General features: G+C 41.5%; 2 protein-coding genes across 5 annotated transcripts in view; one reads left to right on the top strand and one right to left on the bottom strand.

Annotated features, from left to right (window-relative positions):
* Positions 1-18,809, bottom strand: part of LOC141110636 (cell adhesion molecule CEACAM7-like) — a 170,715-nt gene that overhangs the window by 12,650 nt on the left and 139,256 nt on the right. The window lies entirely within an intron of this gene.
* LOC141110638 (cell adhesion molecule CEACAM6-like) overlaps positions 3,748-18,809 on the top strand; it is a 455,239-nt gene continuing 440,177 nt past the window's right edge. Inside the window, exon 1 of the mRNA XM_073602105.1 lies at positions 3,748-4,330. The gene's annotated coding sequence lies outside the window, so the exon portion shown is untranslated. The remainder of the gene's footprint in view (positions 4,331-18,809) is intronic.

Here is an 18,809-nt window from a genome sequence, read left to right as displayed (position 1 = left end):
GCTTATTTTTCTTACATATTATCGAGCAACTGCTGACATGGGTGAGCACAAGGGTGTATGTTAAACACATGCACAAAGCACCTTTGAAGATATAAGGAATTTTAAAGACACATCACAGCACTGAAGCACTTTATGATTATTGAAATAGGATTGTTTTCTGAGAGTTACTTTGAAGCACACCTTATTGCACTGATTAAGCACGGCACTTTATTTGTTCACTGGAATATAAATATTTAGAATTTAGCACTTTATACATTATATCAAGTTATATCAATTAGTTGCACATGATATTGGATAATTATGAGAAAAGAAAACCATATGGAATAGGATTATTACAACTTAATATTTATCATTTGTTATTGATGTATTTATTTTTGCAGTGCTGATCTGATCAAAAATATGGTTTATATGAAACATTATGATGAACTTTATTTAGGAAGAATACTATACTTCTTTTTGCCTTTAGAACAAAGTACACAATGACTTCAAGGATGAATATTCCAAACACCGTGCCAATCACAATTCCAGCAATTTCCCCACCACCAAGTCCACTTCCAGAGGTCTGACATACTGTTGTAGCTGTGGGACAAACTAGGACAGATAGAGGGACATAACAGAAGGAAATGGTCAATTTCAATGTTAGCAAAGCATAGATGAATGAAAATGTAATGTAAAAGAGCAAAACATTGTCATTAAACAAAGAAATAACTTAATGAAGTGTTTCTAAACCCAAATGCTTCAATGAAATACGTTGTAATAGATATGTTCCAATAATGTCAAAACGTTTATTTTTTCTATATGTCCTGATTTCAGTTAAGTTTTTCCAGCATGGTTTATCGAAAGGCACTTTTATTCCTAACGTGACAAAGCTATAGCATGGTAACACTTTTGAATTGTACAAGTAGCCCTGCTGACACACGGTACACAAGGCATGTAATGTGTGTTGATGTGGGTTGTGCATGTTACCATATTGCAATACTGTATTATGAATGGGCCTTAAGGGGTATTTATTTCTTAGCAATGAGTCACTTGGGAGTCCACCCAAGGAAGAATTAATAGATATTCACTTATGTGAAATTTTGCTGGAGGCTGCCATTTTGTTGAAGAAATAATAGATATTCACCTATGTGAGATTTGATGGCATTTAAAGAGCAATCCACAGTCCCATTAACCATATGTGCAATATATTAATACATATGCATCAGGTACTGTAGCAGATGGCAAACAGACATTGAATATCACATGGACAGTGAAGATTTGGATTTAGCCTGCAAGCAAGACTGCGGACAATAACTCTTCATAGGATCTGTCACTTTTGTGAGGGGTCACTTAAAGCGGAACTTTATCTATAACAACTTGATAAAATATAATGTTCTTTAGCAAGGAACATATATCCCATATTATAATTATGCTACCAATATTAGTGTGTGCTGTAAATTGCCTTCAGCATTGTTAATTTCTTCTTGCTGGAGGCTGCCATTTTGCTGAATTCCAGAGCCCCTGAACAGCAGTAAATCTTTAAGCTATCAGCAGATCGGTATCTACATTTTTGGCATAGTGCCTTAAAATAGAGAGCAACTGAGCATGTGCAGAGCAGGTTAAGACAGTGTATTACTGGGTTTTTAATATTTAACATACAGTAGCTAGCTATACCTGCAAAAGGGGGCAGTCTGAAGTGATCTAGCAGCACTTAATTTTCTGACTTAAGTTCCACAAGTGGTCCTAAAGGTAGAAGGTTTTTACCTTATTGCATTCTCTGCGCAGCTTCACCCTATATTTACCTAAGCAGATCATTATCCAGTGCTGTGCCTGAGAGCAGCTCTCTTGGCTCTCTCTCTCACTTCACTGGACATGAAGGTTGTAGAAGGAGCCATTGGCTCCAGCTGTTGTCAATCACAGCCAGTGAGAAGAGAGCAGGGGGCTGAGCCCACATGAGTAAAATCCATAGTAAAGGTCTTGAGGGGGATCAGGGCTACTCTGTACAATACAATTGCAGAAAGCAGGTAAATCCTTTAGAATCACTTTAATCAGCAATTGGAGAGTTAAATGCTTGTTTGTCTTTATATCTATTCTCAGAAGTACAATATGTTGTATGGGCAAGAACTATACTAGACTAGGAATTTGCTCCCTCCCAAAGGAATGAGCACATGGGTACCCATTCCAACAAACAGTTAAAAGTAAAACACCACCAACACAAGCGTAAAAAACTCTTTAATAAAACAAATCCCACAAACATACTATTAATCCCTGAAAGCTCTAAGTCTCCTGTGTGTGTGTGTGTGTGTGTGTGTATATACATGTGTGTGTGTGTGTGTGTGTGTGTGTGTGTGTGTGTGTGTGTAGCACCCTCCTAGGTAGGTTCTAGAAGAGGATATAGTTTATAGTTTTTGGTCTTTCTGCTTACCAGGAAGATTGTCAGGCAAACTTAGAGTGCTCTCTGACTACCAGGGAGCATTATCTATTGGTAAGGGCAGCTCATTGCGCTCAGGTGCAGCTCAGCTTGTCTGAATGTCCCACACTGGTCCAATGGGGAGGCATATTGAACAGTGGGAGGGGACTTGACAAATGAGGGCACAGGTGTTGTTACAGCCCTGGCTTTTGGGAGAGGAAAGTACCTCAATGCATGCTGGGATACTGTATAAATGCCAAGGGCACATGTGCTCTGGGTCTTTCAGCTGGAGAACAGGGTTCCGGAGCGAGAGGGCGGCTGCCCCTCCTCTGTAGAAGTTGTCATGGGGCCTTGGGTAGTTGACCCAAGGGCCTGAAGTTAGAGAGGAGCTGAACCCAGAAGTCCTGCAGAGCTGACTGGAAGGGGGAACCCAGCAAGGATCTGATTCGGTCTACAGTGAGTACAGATCTGTGTCTTTTGGCCTGTCCTGTGACGGCCACCCCTTCAGCTAGAAGAGTCAGTGGATGGGTGTCAGTCAAGGGGATGCTAGAGAGTGTCCTGAAGTAGTTGTATCAAATCTGCTGCTAGAGAGAGCAAGAAGACTTAATTCCTCCTCCATGTGGTAGTATGGTAAAAGCAGTGTGTCTGCCCCCACAAATCTTCTAGTGAGGCCAAGTAAGAGGCTGTCCTTATCTACTGTGAATAGTTCAAGTTGGCGTATCCCACTATTCCCTTCTCCCGTCCAAGTTAAACAATAAATATCAAAACCACAAATATCCTGGACTGTTTATTGAGTAACAAGCAAGCAGGAGTAAGGGGGGGGGGATAAGTGAAAACCCCTAGCAACTGGCTGCAGGTAATCAGAGGGAGGCCTAAGAAGTCAACACACACAGCAAGCCCTACGAGGACAGTGCTACATATGTATATATACTGCATATACAGTATATAATTGGAAGAAAATAAACATCAGAAGTGAAAACAATAGTTTATAGCAAAGCAAGAGTTGACCAAGGTAGAGCATGAGGTAAGTAACCCTGTAAAGGTGGAAATCTGAAGAGATCAAAGATCACCAGGGTGCAGCAAACTTTTTTAAAGCGTCTAGCTAAGCCCCAAGAAATGTTCAAAAGTTCAGGGGTTAGTAAAAAGTAATGCAGTGTTCAGAGGTCGGTAGTATGTGATGCATTATGCAAAGTTGGAAGTCAGGAGTAATAAATGTAGAGTACAAAGGTTTAGGAGTAAATAACACAGAATTGGGTCAGGAGTAGGTAGCACAGAATTCAGTAGTATGAAAACTACTAGAGCATGACTATTGTTTAAAATATGTCAATACGGAATGAGGATGTGTGAGGGGTAGGGGAGGAGCCTTGCGGTGGGGAGGTGGAGGACAGAGGAGGAGGAGAATGGTGAGGGAGACAGCATGAGGTGAGAGCCACACTGAGCCCACGAGACAGCTGCTTCAACAGCATGGAAGCGGCCAGCGGCCGCTAGTCAGTCAGAAACTAGCAGGGGACGAGAACCAGAGCCTGAACCCGGAAGCTAGCGACGGGACCGGCAGCAGCAGCAGCAGCACGCGCATTACGGGGAAGGTGAACCCCGGGAACCCCAGGCTCGTCTGGAAGGGAAGCCGGTCCGGATCAGGTGATCTCCCCTAGACGCCCGCTGAGGCACCTTCCGCCTGCTCCCCCGCTCCCCCCCCAGGCAAGCACGGAGGAAGGACCTGAGACACCCCTCCCCCTCTGCCTTTCCTTATCTCCCTCATCCCCACCACCCGTTCATGGGGGGAGAGGAATTCGGAGGTTTTGTTTTATATCACAGAAGATAAACATCTTGTGAAGCAATCTGCAGAGTCTGTGGAATGTTGGAATCAGTGAAGAGCATCCCTGTCAGCCCTGCAGGAGGAGGAACATCAGCTCTGTGACCCCTGCTACAAGACAACACCAGGTAGGACTCTGAATAAATCCCTGAGTGTTATAAGTGTATAACTACCTGTTGCAAGAATATAAGGAGAGTACAATTAGGGGGTACAGAGTGGAGCAAGGAGACCCAAGAAGCCATACAAGAAAGGTGGAAGGTGGGAGAAGCAGAATATGAAAGGGCACACCACTAAGGCTGCAGAGGCAAAAAAATCAAGGGACAGCTTAAATACAAGTACCATCCAAAAATATATGACAGAAACACAAGCTAGAAGCCCAAGTATGGAAAATAAACAGCAAAGTGGAAAAGACAAAAAGAAAGACCCCACTAAAAATAAGGGAGCGACAGGAAATAATTCCAGATTAGCAGCCTCACAAGGCTACAAGGCTAAAAGTGAGATCGATAGATAGGCTATGTGTATTGCGAAATTCTTCCTCCCTTAACTCCATGTAATGTGGGGGGAGGGGGTCCTCTTAGCCCCATGGTGGGAGCAACACCCTGTACACGAGGGGTCGTAGGCGTGAAGGTAACATGGTAGATGCCACGGTCCTGAGGTCGGGAAGCGACAGAGGGGGAGGAGGGGGGGATGGAGGGGGGAGGGTGGGCACCCGCAGATTCAGGGTTCAGCTTAAGAGACCTTATTTTTCTTTTCTTTTTGTTTACCTATTCCCTTGCATCCCCAGATTCAGGGTACAGCCTAAAGGACCTTATTTTTCTTTTTTTTTTGGTTTGCCTGTTCTCTTCCTGTCTTAACTCTTGTATTTCCTTGTGCAAAGGTGGAGGGCCTACTCCGGCTGAGGGAGAAAATGGCCTGCCTGGTTCATCCGGACCAGGTGGGATTTGTTCCCGGAAGAGAGGGAAGAGACAATGGGGTGCAGTCTCTCCTTATACTGGAGGCATTTAAGGCAAGCAGATCCCCAGGGCTACTCCTGTCGATCGACGCAGAGAAGGCGTTCGACAGGGTAGACTGGGGATTTATGTTTAGCACGCTGGAGGAAATGGGAATAGGGCCAGCAATGTTAAGAAGGATAAAAATCCTATACAACCACCCTGCGGCCTTTGTAAGGGTGAATAATGTGCCCTCTACTAGTTTTATTATGCAGAACGGCACCAGGCAGGGCTGTCCGTTGTCCCCGCTCCTCTTTGTCTTGGCCCTGGAGCCACTCCTTAATTTGATTAGAAGACACCCAGACATCAGTGGATGTGTAGTAGGCGAGGAGGAACACAAAATGGCGGCATTTGCCGACGATATTCTTTTTTATATTTCAAAGCCCAGAATTTCAATCCCCAATATGTTGGCCGTAATGAGGAGGTACAGTGAACTAGCAAACTTTAAAATTAATATAGAAAAATCCGAAGCTTTAAAGATCAATATAAATAAGCTGGAAGCTAATAGATTAGCCGAGGTGTTCCACTTTCCATGGAGGGATAATATCAATTACCTAGGAGTGAGGCTGACGGGCTCCAGGGGTGGCCTGTATAGGATAAACTATATACCTCTTCTCAATGAAATAAGAACCGAAATAAAAAGAATAACGCACGGCCCTGCCTCTTGGACGGGGCGAATAAACATTGTAAAAATGGTGCTTGCACCTAAAGTGCTGTACAAAATGCAGATGCTTCCCATCCCAGTCCCCCGGGAATTTTTCAGGGTCCTGTCGGAGATAATTAATAGATATGTGTGGGGTAACAAGAAACCGAGAATCGCGCACGGGGTGTTATGTAGAGAGAAAACACATGGGGGGTTAGCTCTCCCCGATTTTAGAAATTACTATAGAGCAATTGTAATAGCACAGGCACTGGAGTGGGGTAAGAGTAGTAATAATAAAAGATAGGTGAATTTAGAAATAGGGTTAAGTAAGGTATGTTTGAGCCATATGATTTGGAACCCACCACACTACAGGAACCTAGGTAAAGAAACACACTATATAACGCACCATACACTTAAAGTTTGGGATCAGATTCACCAATTAAATAAATGGGATTATAACTCACCATTAATTTATATAAAAAATAACCCATTTTTTCCCCCAGGAATGGGATCGATAGGAGGGGATTGGATTCTTGAGAAGGGAACACAAATAAGGGATATAATAAGTAGAGGTAAATTAAAAACACTGGAAGAATTAAAAGCATTAAGGGAGACACTGTTAATAAATGGGTGGAGGTATAGTCAATTAAAACACTTTATTAGAAGCCTCCCAGGCCCCTTAAGGGAGGAGGCGAACTACAGGGGGTTAGAGAAAATGGCACTTAGAGAAGAATTAAAAGGGACGGTTTCGGAGGTGTATAAAATTCTGATGAGTAGGGGCGGACAGGATATGCCCCCGTTCATCAGAAAATGGGACGAGGATCTGGGATCTCAATGTGATAGGGAAATGGAGAAACGTATCCTGGAGGCTACGCATGGGACAGCAGTGGATATGAAAACAAGGGAAAGTAACTACAAGTGTATAGCCCGGTGGTATATGACCCCGGCCAGAGTGAGTAAATTTTCTCCAGATAAATCCCCTAACTGTTGGCGAGGGTGTGGAGGTCCAGGTACAATGGCGCACATATGGTGGGATTGCCCCAAAATCAAGACTTACTGGCAGGAAGTGACAGGGTTGATAGAGGGGATAACAGGGAAGAGTATACGGTTGGACCCCTGGAGCTGCCTGTTTCATGGCCTGGAAGGAGGGAAGAAGGGGTATAAGTCCTCATTGACACCAATTCTACTTAATGCAGCTAAAAACGTTATCCCAAAGAAGTGGCAAGAAATAGAACCTCCAAAGATTAAAGATTGGATCACAAAAGTAGATGAAATTTACAGATTAGAGAATATGGAGCGGAAGGAACATCTAGATAGGAGCCAAGAGGGAGAAAAAGGGAAGTGGAATCCTTGGGGAGCTTTTAAAAAAACAGAAATTTGCGGAAGTAGTGTTAAGATAGCTCAAGGGGAGTAAGGTAAGGTTGTTAAGGACTGGAAGAGAGGATGAGAGTCTGCAGGGGTGAGGGGAGAGGAGGGTGGGGGGTACGGGGGGGAGGTTGGGGGGTCCAGTGGGAGAGGTAATCTCAGAAAGTAGTTAAGGGGATATGGAGAGACGATGTTATGAATAATTTAAGACCCTCTCAGCTGGATTACAGGGGATTTCATAACCTCAGTTATATACTTATAAAACCAAATTAAAATTTAGATATTAAGAATATAACAAATGTACGGTAAAATGAAGCCTCTCACAAAAGCAGATAGAATAGGAGTGTTACATATACAGTTGTGTTCAAAATAATAGCAGCCCAACACCACTCACCAGATTAATTACTGTTTTTGGTATAAATTATATTTCTACATGGCAAATAATTTACTAGTAGGTGTAGTAGAGTAATAGAAAATCAACAGACCCAACAGTCATGACATGCATGCTGCTTATTCTGTGTAATTGAATCATAGTTACATAGTAAGTGAGGTTGAAAAAAGACACAAGTCCATCAAGTCCAACCTATGTGTGTGATTATGTGTCAGTATTTCATTACATATCCCTGTATGCTGCGGTCATTCAGGTGATTATCTAATAGTTTCTTGAAGCTATCAATGCTCCCCGCTGAGACCACCGCCTGTGGAAGGGAATTCCACATCCTTGCCGCTCTTGCAGTAAAGAACCCTCTACGTAGTTTAAGGTTAAACCTCTTTTCTTCTAATTGTAATGAGTGGCCACGAGTCTTATTAAACTCTCTTCTGCGAAAAAGTTTTATCCCTATTGTGGGGTCACCAGTACAGTATTTGTAAATTGAAATCATATTCCCTCTCAAGCGTCTCTTCTCCAGAGAGAATAAGTTCAGTGCTCGCAACCTTTCCTCATAACTAAGATCCTCCAGACCCTTTATTAGCTTTGTTGCCCTTCTTTGTACTCGCTCCATTTCCAGTACATCCCTCCTGAGGACTGGTGCCCAGAACTGGACAGCATACTCCAGGTGCGGCCGGACCAGAGTCTTGTAGAGCGGGAGAATTATCGTTTTATCTCTGGAGTTGATCCCCCTTTTAATGCATGCCAATATTCTGTTTGCTTTATTAGCAGCAGCTTGGCATTGCATGCCATTGCTGAGCCTATCATCTACTAGGACCCCCAGGTCCTTTTCCATCCTAGATTCCCCCAGAGGTTCTCCCCCCAGTGTATAGATTGCATTCATATTTTTGCCACCCAAATGCATTATTTTACATTTTTCTACATTGAACCTCATTTGCCATGTAGTCGCCCACCCCATTAATTTGTTCAGGTCTTTTTGCAAGGTTTCCACATCCTGCGCAGAAGTTATTGCCCTGCTTAGCTTAGTATCGTCTGCAAATACAGAGATTGAACTGTTTATCCCATCCTCCAGGTCGTTTATAAACAAATTAAATAGGATTGGTCCCAGCACAGAACCCTGGGGAACCCCACTACCCACCCCTGACCATTCTGAGTACTCCCCATTTATCACCACCCTCTGAACAGGCCCTTGTAGCCAGTTTTCAATCCATGTACTCACCCTATGGTCCATGCCAACGGACCTTATTTTGTACAGTAAACGTTTATGGGGAACTGTGTCGAAATCAATTCAATTCAATCATTAATTGAAAGTGGCGTGTTCAAAATTATAGCAGTGTGGAGTTCAATTAGTGAGGTCATTCAGTCTGTGAAAAATGCTGTACTTGCTGGGTATAGTACATTTCTCTTTGAAAATCTGAGAAAAATTCTGAGAAAGCATACTTTGGTTTAAAAGTTGACTGGAGAGAGGAAAACATACAAAGAAGTGCAGAAACTGATAGGCTGCTCAGTCCATGCAATTCTTCAAAAACAGCAAATACATGGAAGAAAATGGAAAACTACCATTCAAATTGATCAAAGAATAGCCAAAATGGCAAAGACTTCACCAATGATCAGCTCCAGGGTGATGAAATAAGGTGTAAAGTTACCTGTGAATACTGTAACAATTTAAAGACACCTATGTGAAGCCAAGTTATCATCAAGAAGCCCCCACAAAGTCCCATTGTTAAAAAAAAACAACATGTACTAAAGAGGTTACAATTTGCCAAAGATGTTTCTCATACTTTTTCTCATACTATGGTGTTGGACCTATTTTTCGCATACCAGGGATCATGGATCAGTTTGAATACATCAACATACTTGAAGAGGTCATGTTGCCTTATGCCGAAGAGGAAATGCTCTTGAAATGGGTGTTTCAACAAGACAACGACCCCAAACACACCAGAAAGTGAGCAGAATCTTGATTCCAGACCAACAAGATTGATGTTATGGCATTTCCACCCCAATCCCTGGACCTTAATCCAATAGAAAACTTGTGGGGTGACATCAAAAATGCTGTTTCTGATAGGCTGCTCAGTCCATGCAATTCTTCAAAAACAGCAAATACGTGGAAGAAAATGGAAAACTACCATTCAAATGGATCAAAGAATAGCCAAAATGGCAAAGACTTCGCCAATGATCAGCTCCAGGGTGATGAAATAAGGTGTAAAATTACCTGTGAATACTGTAACAATTTAAAGACACCTATGTGAAGCCAAGTTATCATCAAGAAGCCCCCACAAAGTCCCATTGTTAAAAAAAACAACATGTACTGAAGAGGTTACAATTTGCCAAAGAAAATATTGACTGACCTAAAGAGAAACGGCACAACATTTTGTGGACTGCTGAAAGCAAGATTGTTCTTTTTGGGTCTAGGGGCCACAGACAGTTTGTCAAACATCCCCCAAACACTGAATTCAAGCCACAGTACACCGTGAAGACAGTGAAGCATGGTGGCCCAAGCATCATGATATGGGGATGTTTCTCATACTATGGTGTTGGACCTATTTTTCGCATACCAGGGATCATGGATCAGTTTGAATACATCAACATACTTGAAGAGGTCATGTTGCCTTATGCCGAAGAGGAAATGCTCTTGAAATGGGTGTTTCAACAAGACAACGACCCCAAACACACCAGAAAGTGAGCAGAATCTTGATTCCAGACCAACAAGATTGACGTTATGGAGTTTCCAGCCCAGTCCCTGGACCTTAATCCAATAGAAAACTTGTGGGGTGACATCAAAAATGCTGTTTCTGAGACAAAACCAAGAAATGCAGAGGAATTGTGGAATGTAGTGCAATGGTCCAGGACTTGAATACCTGCTCACCGGTGTCAGAAGTTGGTTAACTTCATGCAACACAGATGCAAAGCAGTTCTCAGAAACAGTGCTTATAAAACTAAATATTAGTCCAATGATTTACAGGAAAGCTACGTTTTCGAGCATTTTTCAGTTCATACAGTAAATGTTTGAGTTTGTAAAGAAAAATGCAGACACTGCTATTTTTTGGAAACGCCTAATATTCCTTTTTCTTTACTTTCTGTAAAGTAATAACAAATTTGAAACATTTTTCTTCATGTTTTGATTTGGAATAGACTGTGCAGTGTTCCCATTGCATTTGCATGTATGGAAATAAAAGCTATTATAAAAATGTAAGACTTACTCACTTTTTTAAACACACTGCTATTATTTTTAACACAGCTGTATACTGTGGTTGCGTTGTTTTCTGCAGACCTCAGAAACAGGAAGTTTTCTTCAGTAAATTTAATTGACTGATACATACCCAAAACCTAGTGTAACTTTCCTTCTCAGACAGAGCATCCAAAACATAAAGCAAACAAAGGTGAGTTTCACAGTAATTATTTATATTTGAATTAACAGGTAGGGCCTCTAGTTGCCAGTCAGCAATAAAAAGGTAATAGAGGTTATGACCTTCCTTCACCCTATTCATAGGAAGTGTTTTTATTACAGTTGTGTCCCTGTTAGAGATATATCCTCACTTCCTGTCCTAGTTACAATATTTTCGTTGGGACAGAAAGTAAAAAAATCTGCCAAATGAGGACATAGACAGCAAAATAGTGTGACAAAAGTTTTAATCATTCCCCAATCTATTAAAAACTAGAAATAAAAATGAAAGATTTGGTTAGAGAAACAATGTAATTGAACCCCAATTTTGGGAACGAAAACAAAGCTATCTAAACACAAAAAACAAAAATATTATATTATGTAGTTGGACTTAGACTAGACTGGATGTGGCAAGAATTTTACCCCTGTAAATTTAGCGAATGGGGCTTCACTGCAGCCATGAGCCAACCAGTGGGCTTATGATTGTGGCAAAGTATTCCCATTCAGAAAGCCAGTTGTCGAAAAAACATGCATTCAGAAGGCGGCATTATCACACCATTCCGCTGCCACACTTGCACCACTTTCTGAACCATGTGGATTGCCTTTGAAAGGGTGATGCAAGTATAAACGAGCCCTTACAAATATAAGTGCTTTCCCAGGACAAAGGGCAGAATTGCTCAATATAATATAGGAGTAATGCTCTGACTGCTCCAGAGCTTCTACCTGTCATGTGCCCCCGTCTCCTCTGCATGTAAGGACATCGCTGTACGTAGAATCTGTCCAGCTTGTTTTGTCATCAGGACTTTATCAGGTGAACTGAGCAACTCAAATGCTGCTGGAGGACTAGAAGCTGTTTGGCCATGCCAAAAAAAAAGTTGCAGAGCACACAGCATTGGGGAATTTTCTACTGACTTCCAAACTGGGATGTTGAACTGATCACCAGTTCTGTCAGGAATTTGTATGATTTTAATTCCATCTAAGAAAAATGACAGCGCCTTGCAAAAGTATTCACCCCCTTGGCATTTGTCCTGTTTTGTTGCCTCACAACCTGGAATTAACATAGATTGTTTGAGGATTTGCACCATTTAATTTACAGAACATGCCCACAACTTTGAAGATTTTTTTCTTTTTCTTTTTTATTGTGAAGCAAACAACAAATAGGACAAAATAACAGGAAAAGTCAATGTGCATAACTATCTACCCCCCTAAAGTCAATATTTTGTAGAGCCGCCTTTTGTGGCTATCACAGCTCCAAGTTGCTTTGGATAAGTATCTATGAGCTTGCCACATCTTACCACTGGGATTTTTGCCCATTCCTCCTTGCAAAATTGCTCCAGCTCCTTCAAGTTAGATGGTTTGCGCTTGTGAACAGCAATCTTTAAGTTTGACCACAGATTTTCTATTGGATTGAGGTCTGGGCTTTGACTAGGCCATTCCAACTCATTTATATGTATCCCTTTAAACCACTCAAGTGTTGCTTTAGCAGTGTGTTTGGGGTCATTGTCCTGCTGGAAGGTTAACCTCCGTCCTGGCCTCAAATCACACACAGAGTGGTGCAGGTTTTGCTCAAGAATATCCCTGTATTTAGCACCATCCATCTTTCCCTCAACTCTGACCAGTTTCCCAGTCCTGACTGCTGAAAAACATCCCCACAGCATGATGCTGCCACCACCATGTTTCACTGTGGGGATGGTGTTCTTTGGGTGATGTGATGTGTTGGGTTTCTGCCAGACATAGTGTTTTCTCTGATGGCCAAAAAGTTAAATTTTAGTCTCATCAGAACAGAGCACCTTCCTCCATACATTTTGAGAGTCTCCCACGTGCCTTTTCGCAAACTCAAAACGTGCCATTTTGTTTTTTGCTGAAAGTAATGGCTTTCTTCTGGCCACTCTGCCATAAAACACAACTCTATGGAGTGTACGGCTTATTGTCGTCCTATGTACAGATACTCCAGTCTCTGCTGTGGAACTCTGCAGCGCCTCCAGGGTTACCTTAGGTCTCTGTGTTGCCTCTCTGATTAATACCCTCCTTGCCTGGTCCATGAGTTTTTGTGTGCGGCCGTCTCTTGGCAGGTTTGCTGTTGTACCATGTTCTTTCCATTTGGTTATGATAGATTTGATGGTGCTCCTAGGGATCATCAAAGATTTGGATTTTTTCTTTTATAACCTAACCCTGAGTTGTACTTCTCAACAACATTGTCCCTTACTTGTTTGGAGAGTTCCTTGGTCTTCATGGCAGTGTTTGGTTAGTGGTGCCTCTTGCTTAGGTGTTGCAGCCTCTGTGGCATTTCAAAAAGGTGTGTATATGTAATGACAGGTCATGTGACACTTAGATTGCACACAGGTGGACATCATTTCATTAATTATATGACTTCTGAAGGTAATTGGTTGCACCAGAGCTTTTTATGGGCTTCATAATAAAGGGGGTGAATACATACGTACATGCCAATTATCAGTTTTTATTTCTGAAAAATTGTTTTATGTATATATTTTTCTAATTTTACTTCACCAACTTATTTTGTTCTGATCCATCACATATACCATATTTATCGGCGTATAACATGCACAGGCTTATAACACGCACATTCATTTTTAAGAGGGGAATTTCAGGAAAAAAAAAAAAAATTTAAATAAGGAACTTTAAAGCAGAATAAGGGTCAGTGCCCATCTGCAGCCTCACCATTGCCATCAATGCAGCCTGATCAATGCCCATCTGCAGCCTCACAAGTGCCACCAACGCAGCCTCATCAGTCCACATCAATACAGCAGCCTCACCATTGCCATCAATGCAGCAGCCTCACCATTGCCATCAATGCAGCAGCCTCACCATTGCCATCAATGCAGCAGCCTCACCATTGCCATCAATGCAGCAGCCTCACCATTGCCATCAGTTCAGCTTGATCAATGCCCATCTGCAGCCTAAAAGGGACAAGCGGCGACAGATTACATACAGTGAGAATCTCCTATGATAGACAGAACAGTGGTCCAATGGCGGCCCAGGAGACGGGACTTCCTATTACAGAGGCCGCCAAGTAAACAGGAGATTCGCACTGTATGTAATCTGATGGCGCTCGTCCTGCCCCCTCTCCCTGTCCCCTCCGAGGCACATAAAATTGAAGTATCGGCGTATAACACGCACACGTTATTTGCACCCGATTTTCAGGGTGAAAAAGTGAGTGTTATACGCCAATAAATACAGTAATTCAGATTAAAACATTGAACTAAAGGCTGTAATGTAACAAAATAGGTAAAAAGCCAAGGGGGGTGAATACTTTTGCAACGCACTGTAAGTGTAGTATGCTCTTATGTAATCCTGGCTAAATCTAATGCCGCGTACACACGGTCGGACTTTTCGTCTACAAAAGTCCGACAGCCTGTCCGACAGACTTCCGACGTACCTTCGGCGGACTTGCGGCAGACTTTCTTACGAACGGACTTACACACACACGACCACACAAAAGTACGACAGCCTAGTACGCGGTGACGTACACCAAGTCCGACGAGACTATAAAACGGAAGTTCAATAGCCCGTACGACACCCTTTGGGCTCCTTCTGCTAATCTCGTGTTTATCTCGTGTTAGTAGAAGTTTGGTGAGAGACGATTCGCGCTTGTGAGACTCGTATTTTTCAGTTCGTTTTAACTGTTGTTCAGTCTGTGCTTGTGAGGTTTGTATCTGCTTTTCAGTGCGTTTGGTCAGTTGGCATTGAGAAATCTTTGTTTTATTGGCCGCTCGTTCCTGATTTTCAGGTCGTTCTTCACAGGCCTTGCTGTTCTTCAGTGCGTTCTGTTTAGTGCGTTCTGACCAGCCGACCGTTTTGAAGCCATGTTACCTGTACGTACTCGTCGTCGAGCTCGTGCATTGTATGTGCTTGGTGCTGTAGTTTATTCTTCAGCCCAAGACCAGTCCATGAACAGGGCGAGGAGGAGTTCATGGACCAAGAATTGGTTGCTTCAGCGTGACCAGTTCTGTCACATGCCTTTGCTCCGTGAGATCCGTGAGAATAATCCTGAGGATTTCAGGAACTTTCTCCGGATGACGGACCCCGTTTTTGACCGTTTGTTGGCTTTGCTGACCCCCTATATCAGCAGGCAGGATACCTGCATGAGGCAAGCCATCACTCCGGAGCAGAGGCTGGTCGCTACCTTGCGGTATTTGGCCACAGGGAGAAGCCTGCAGGACCTTAAGTTCTCGACAGGCATCTCCCCCCAGGCTCTGGGGATCATTATCCCAGAGACCTGTTCTGCCATCATACAGGTCCTGCAGAAGGACTATATTAAGGTAAGATATTTTTCTTTTATTAGCATCACATGTTCTTTTATGTAATCTTTGATAATATAATGTATTTCTTGCTTCAAACACTACTTACCATCATTGCAATATAGTGTGAATGTCCCCTTTTTATCCTCACACATGCTGGATTTTTTTCCTGTTATTTTTTGTCATGCATGTATATTTTCCTTCAATAACCTTCCCAGCATGAAGTGATGGGAACATATCCACCTAGTCTACTCATTTGGAATGTATTTTGTTTGAGTGTATTTAGTGTGCTGCTAATGAGCAATTATCTAGATTTCACAACCCCACCCCCCCCCCACCTAAACTCACTCCAAATAGTGTGCTGCTAATGAGCAATTATCTAGATTTCACAACCCCACCCCCCCCCACCTAAACTCACTCCAAATAGTGTGCTGCTAATGAGCAATTATCTAGATTTCACAACCCCACCCCCCCCCCACCTAAACTCACTCCAAATAGTTTGCTGCTAATGAGCAATTATCTAGATTTCACAACCCCCCCCCCCCCCCACCTAAACTCACTCCAAATAGTGTGCTGCTAATGAGCAATTATCTAGATTTCACAACCCCCCCACCCCCACCCTCGTTAAAATTTGCTGGAATGTTCTGTGGTGTTGATTTGTCTAAAGCAAATATATGTTGCACTTTGCAAAATGCATGTGCACTCTACAAGTGCATTTGTTCCAGTGCTTTAGTAAATGAGCAGAAGCTCTGCTGATTTCCATCATCAAATCATATGCAAGCCTCAAAGTGTTTTCATTAATTGCCCTTGCATGTGATTGTGTACTCCTTGCAACATGAATGCCTTTTTACATTACCTCATTTACTGTAAGCTGGTTAGCAACTGCACCTGCAGAGTGCGACAACTGCAGTCTTGTAGCCTTTTTAGTCCCTAAATTCCTGCGTGTCCTAAAAGTAATTTTTTTTAGGGATTTCACAACCCCCTAAAATGTAATCAATGTTCCATCAGAGGGGTTGAGCAATCTGATAAGTGTGCCTTTCCATATTAGTTATTCCAGAACAATTAAATTATTGAATGTTATACTGATGCTGGGGAATAATGTTTTTAATTGTCTAATTTTCTTGCAATGTTAGCTTCCAAATTAATTGATTTTGGTTTTCTTGTTTGATTTCCCAGTTTCCTTCAACGCCACAGGAATGGCAGACTGTGGCATCCCATTTTGCCAGCCGTTGGGACTTTCCCAATTGTGGAGGGGCTATAGATGGGAAACATGTCCACATTGTGCCACCACCCCATTCGGGGTCATATTATTTTAATTATAAGGGGTTCCACAGTATTGTTTTAATGGCGGTGGTGTCGGCACACTATGATTTTTTATATGTGGACGTGGGGAAGAATGGCCGGATGTCGGATGGAGGAGTATTTGCCCAGACGGAGTTCTGCCAGCGTCTCCAGAGTGGTGGCCTGGGATTGCCACCTGATGAGGATAACGTGGAAGGACTCCCCTTTGTCTTCATTGCCGATGAAGCCTTCGCTCTCAGCAAGCACCTCATGAGGCCATTCCCCCAAAGAACACTCACCCCGGAGAGGAGGGTTTTTAATTACCGGCTGGCCAGAGCTAGAAGAGTGGTTGAGAATGCGTTTGGAATTCTGGCCAGCCGGTTCCGCCTGTTTCAAACAGCCATTAATTTGGCGGAATACAAACTTAATTTTATCGTTTTATCGTGCTGCATTCTGCACAACTTTTTAAATAAGCATTCTACAAATTATATAGGCACAGTTGGGCCTGAGGCCGGACAAATAGAAGCCAACCTTACAGGCCTGGATACTGTCCGTACTGGCTTGGCCCCCCAAAGTGCCCGTCAAGTTAGACAGCAATATGTTAATTATTTTATGGGTAGGGGGGCCATTGCAATGGGCCAGGATATATAATTTTTGACAATAAAAAAATTATTGATGAAATCTTGCATTATATTTATTGCTTGCCTTTCTTTTGGGCTGTCTCCTAGGTTATGGTCGAGCAGTTGTAGTGCCAACTGTATTGTAATTTTAAATGTCTAAATAAGCTCCATTGCCACTGTAAACAACTTTTTTACAATTATAACTAAAATGATACTGAGCCTTGAAATAACAAACCACACATTTATTTAATTCCTATAAGGAGATGTTTTTATTAATGGTTGTTATGCATTCAGTTCTGCATTTAGTATAAAATGTTCCTTGACAAAAATAGAATGATATCTTAATAATGTAGCAAAATATAATTATATCTAAATATTTATACCTAATCCACAAAAAAATATTTTTGGCTTTTTGATTTTCACAAACAGGCTTTTTTTTTTGTTTTGGGAAAATCAAGTTTTGTTTTGTGTTTTTTTTTTTTGTTTTTTAAAGCAATTTTTTGGTTTATGTTTTTTTTTTTTTAGCAAGTTATTTTTGTTTTTATTATTTTTTTTTCAGAAAGTTTGTATATATTTTTTTTTGGTTTTTTAAAATCAAGTGTTTTTTATTTTTTTTGGTTTTTTAAAATCAAGTTTTTTATTTTTTTTGGTTTTTTCAAATCAAGTTTTTTATTTTTTTTGGTTTTTTAAAATCAAGTTTTTTATTTTTTTTGGTTTTTTAAAATCAAGTTTTTTATTTTTTTTGGTTTTTTAAAATCAAGTTTTTTATTTTTTTTGGTTTTTTCAAATCAAGTTTTTTATTTTTTTTGGTTTTTTAAAATCAAGTTTTTTATTTTTTTTGGTTTTTTAAAATCAAGTTTTTTATTTTTTTTGGTTTTTTCAAATCAAGTGTTTTTTATTTTTTTTGGTTTTTTCAAATCAAGTTTTTTTTTTTTTTTGGTTTTTTCAAATCAAGTTTTTTATTTTTTTTGGTTTTTTCAAATCAAGTTTTTTTTTTTTTTTTTTTTTTTTTGTGTTTTTTTGAAAATCAATTTTTATTTTTTTGTGGATTTTTGAGGTATTTCCGAGAAACAGCCCTCCTTTTTTACATTAGGTTAAACAGCCATTTATGTTCTGGCCAAAAAAAAAAAGAGAAGGCCCAGAATGGGGTCAGCAAAACAGGAAATGAAGGACATGATTGATGTTTTGGGGTTTAAAAAAGGGCATTTAGATTCGACCCAAAACATCAATCATGTCCTTCATTTCCTGCTGCATACGATCCAGCCGATTCCGCATTTGATCGATCTCCCCATTCCAGGCCATGATTTGAGCAATTAGCCGTTGGGCACTGTCTGTGGTGAAATAGTCAGTTGGACCTAAAGTGGAATGAAAAAAAAAATATGTTTAGAAATATGCACACATAAGTTTACCTTACCATAAAGCTGGTGTCTCAAACACTGACCTGGTGGGGTGCCCATGTCGCAAACTTCATGAACATCCTCGGGGGTGGCGCTGTTGCTTGACTCAAGCACAACCAGATCACCTAAAATAGAGTAGAAAAATTACATAAAATAAAAGGCAGCCATGCATAGATTACCGTAAGCTGGTGTGTCAGACACTCACCTGGTGGGGTGCCCATGTCGCCCACCTCTCCTTGCTCCACATCCTCAATGGGACTTGGGCTTATTTCCCAATCATTTT

The sequence above is a fragment of the Aquarana catesbeiana genome, linkage group LG10 (assembly GCF_042186555.1).
Source record: "Aquarana catesbeiana isolate 2022-GZ linkage group LG10, ASM4218655v1, whole genome shotgun sequence".
In the NCBI taxonomy this organism is placed as follows: Eukaryota; Metazoa; Chordata; class Amphibia; order Anura; family Ranidae; genus Aquarana; species Aquarana catesbeiana.
The sequence above is the reverse complement of the archived record's forward strand: the minus strand, read 5'-3'. Positions and strand labels throughout refer to the sequence as shown.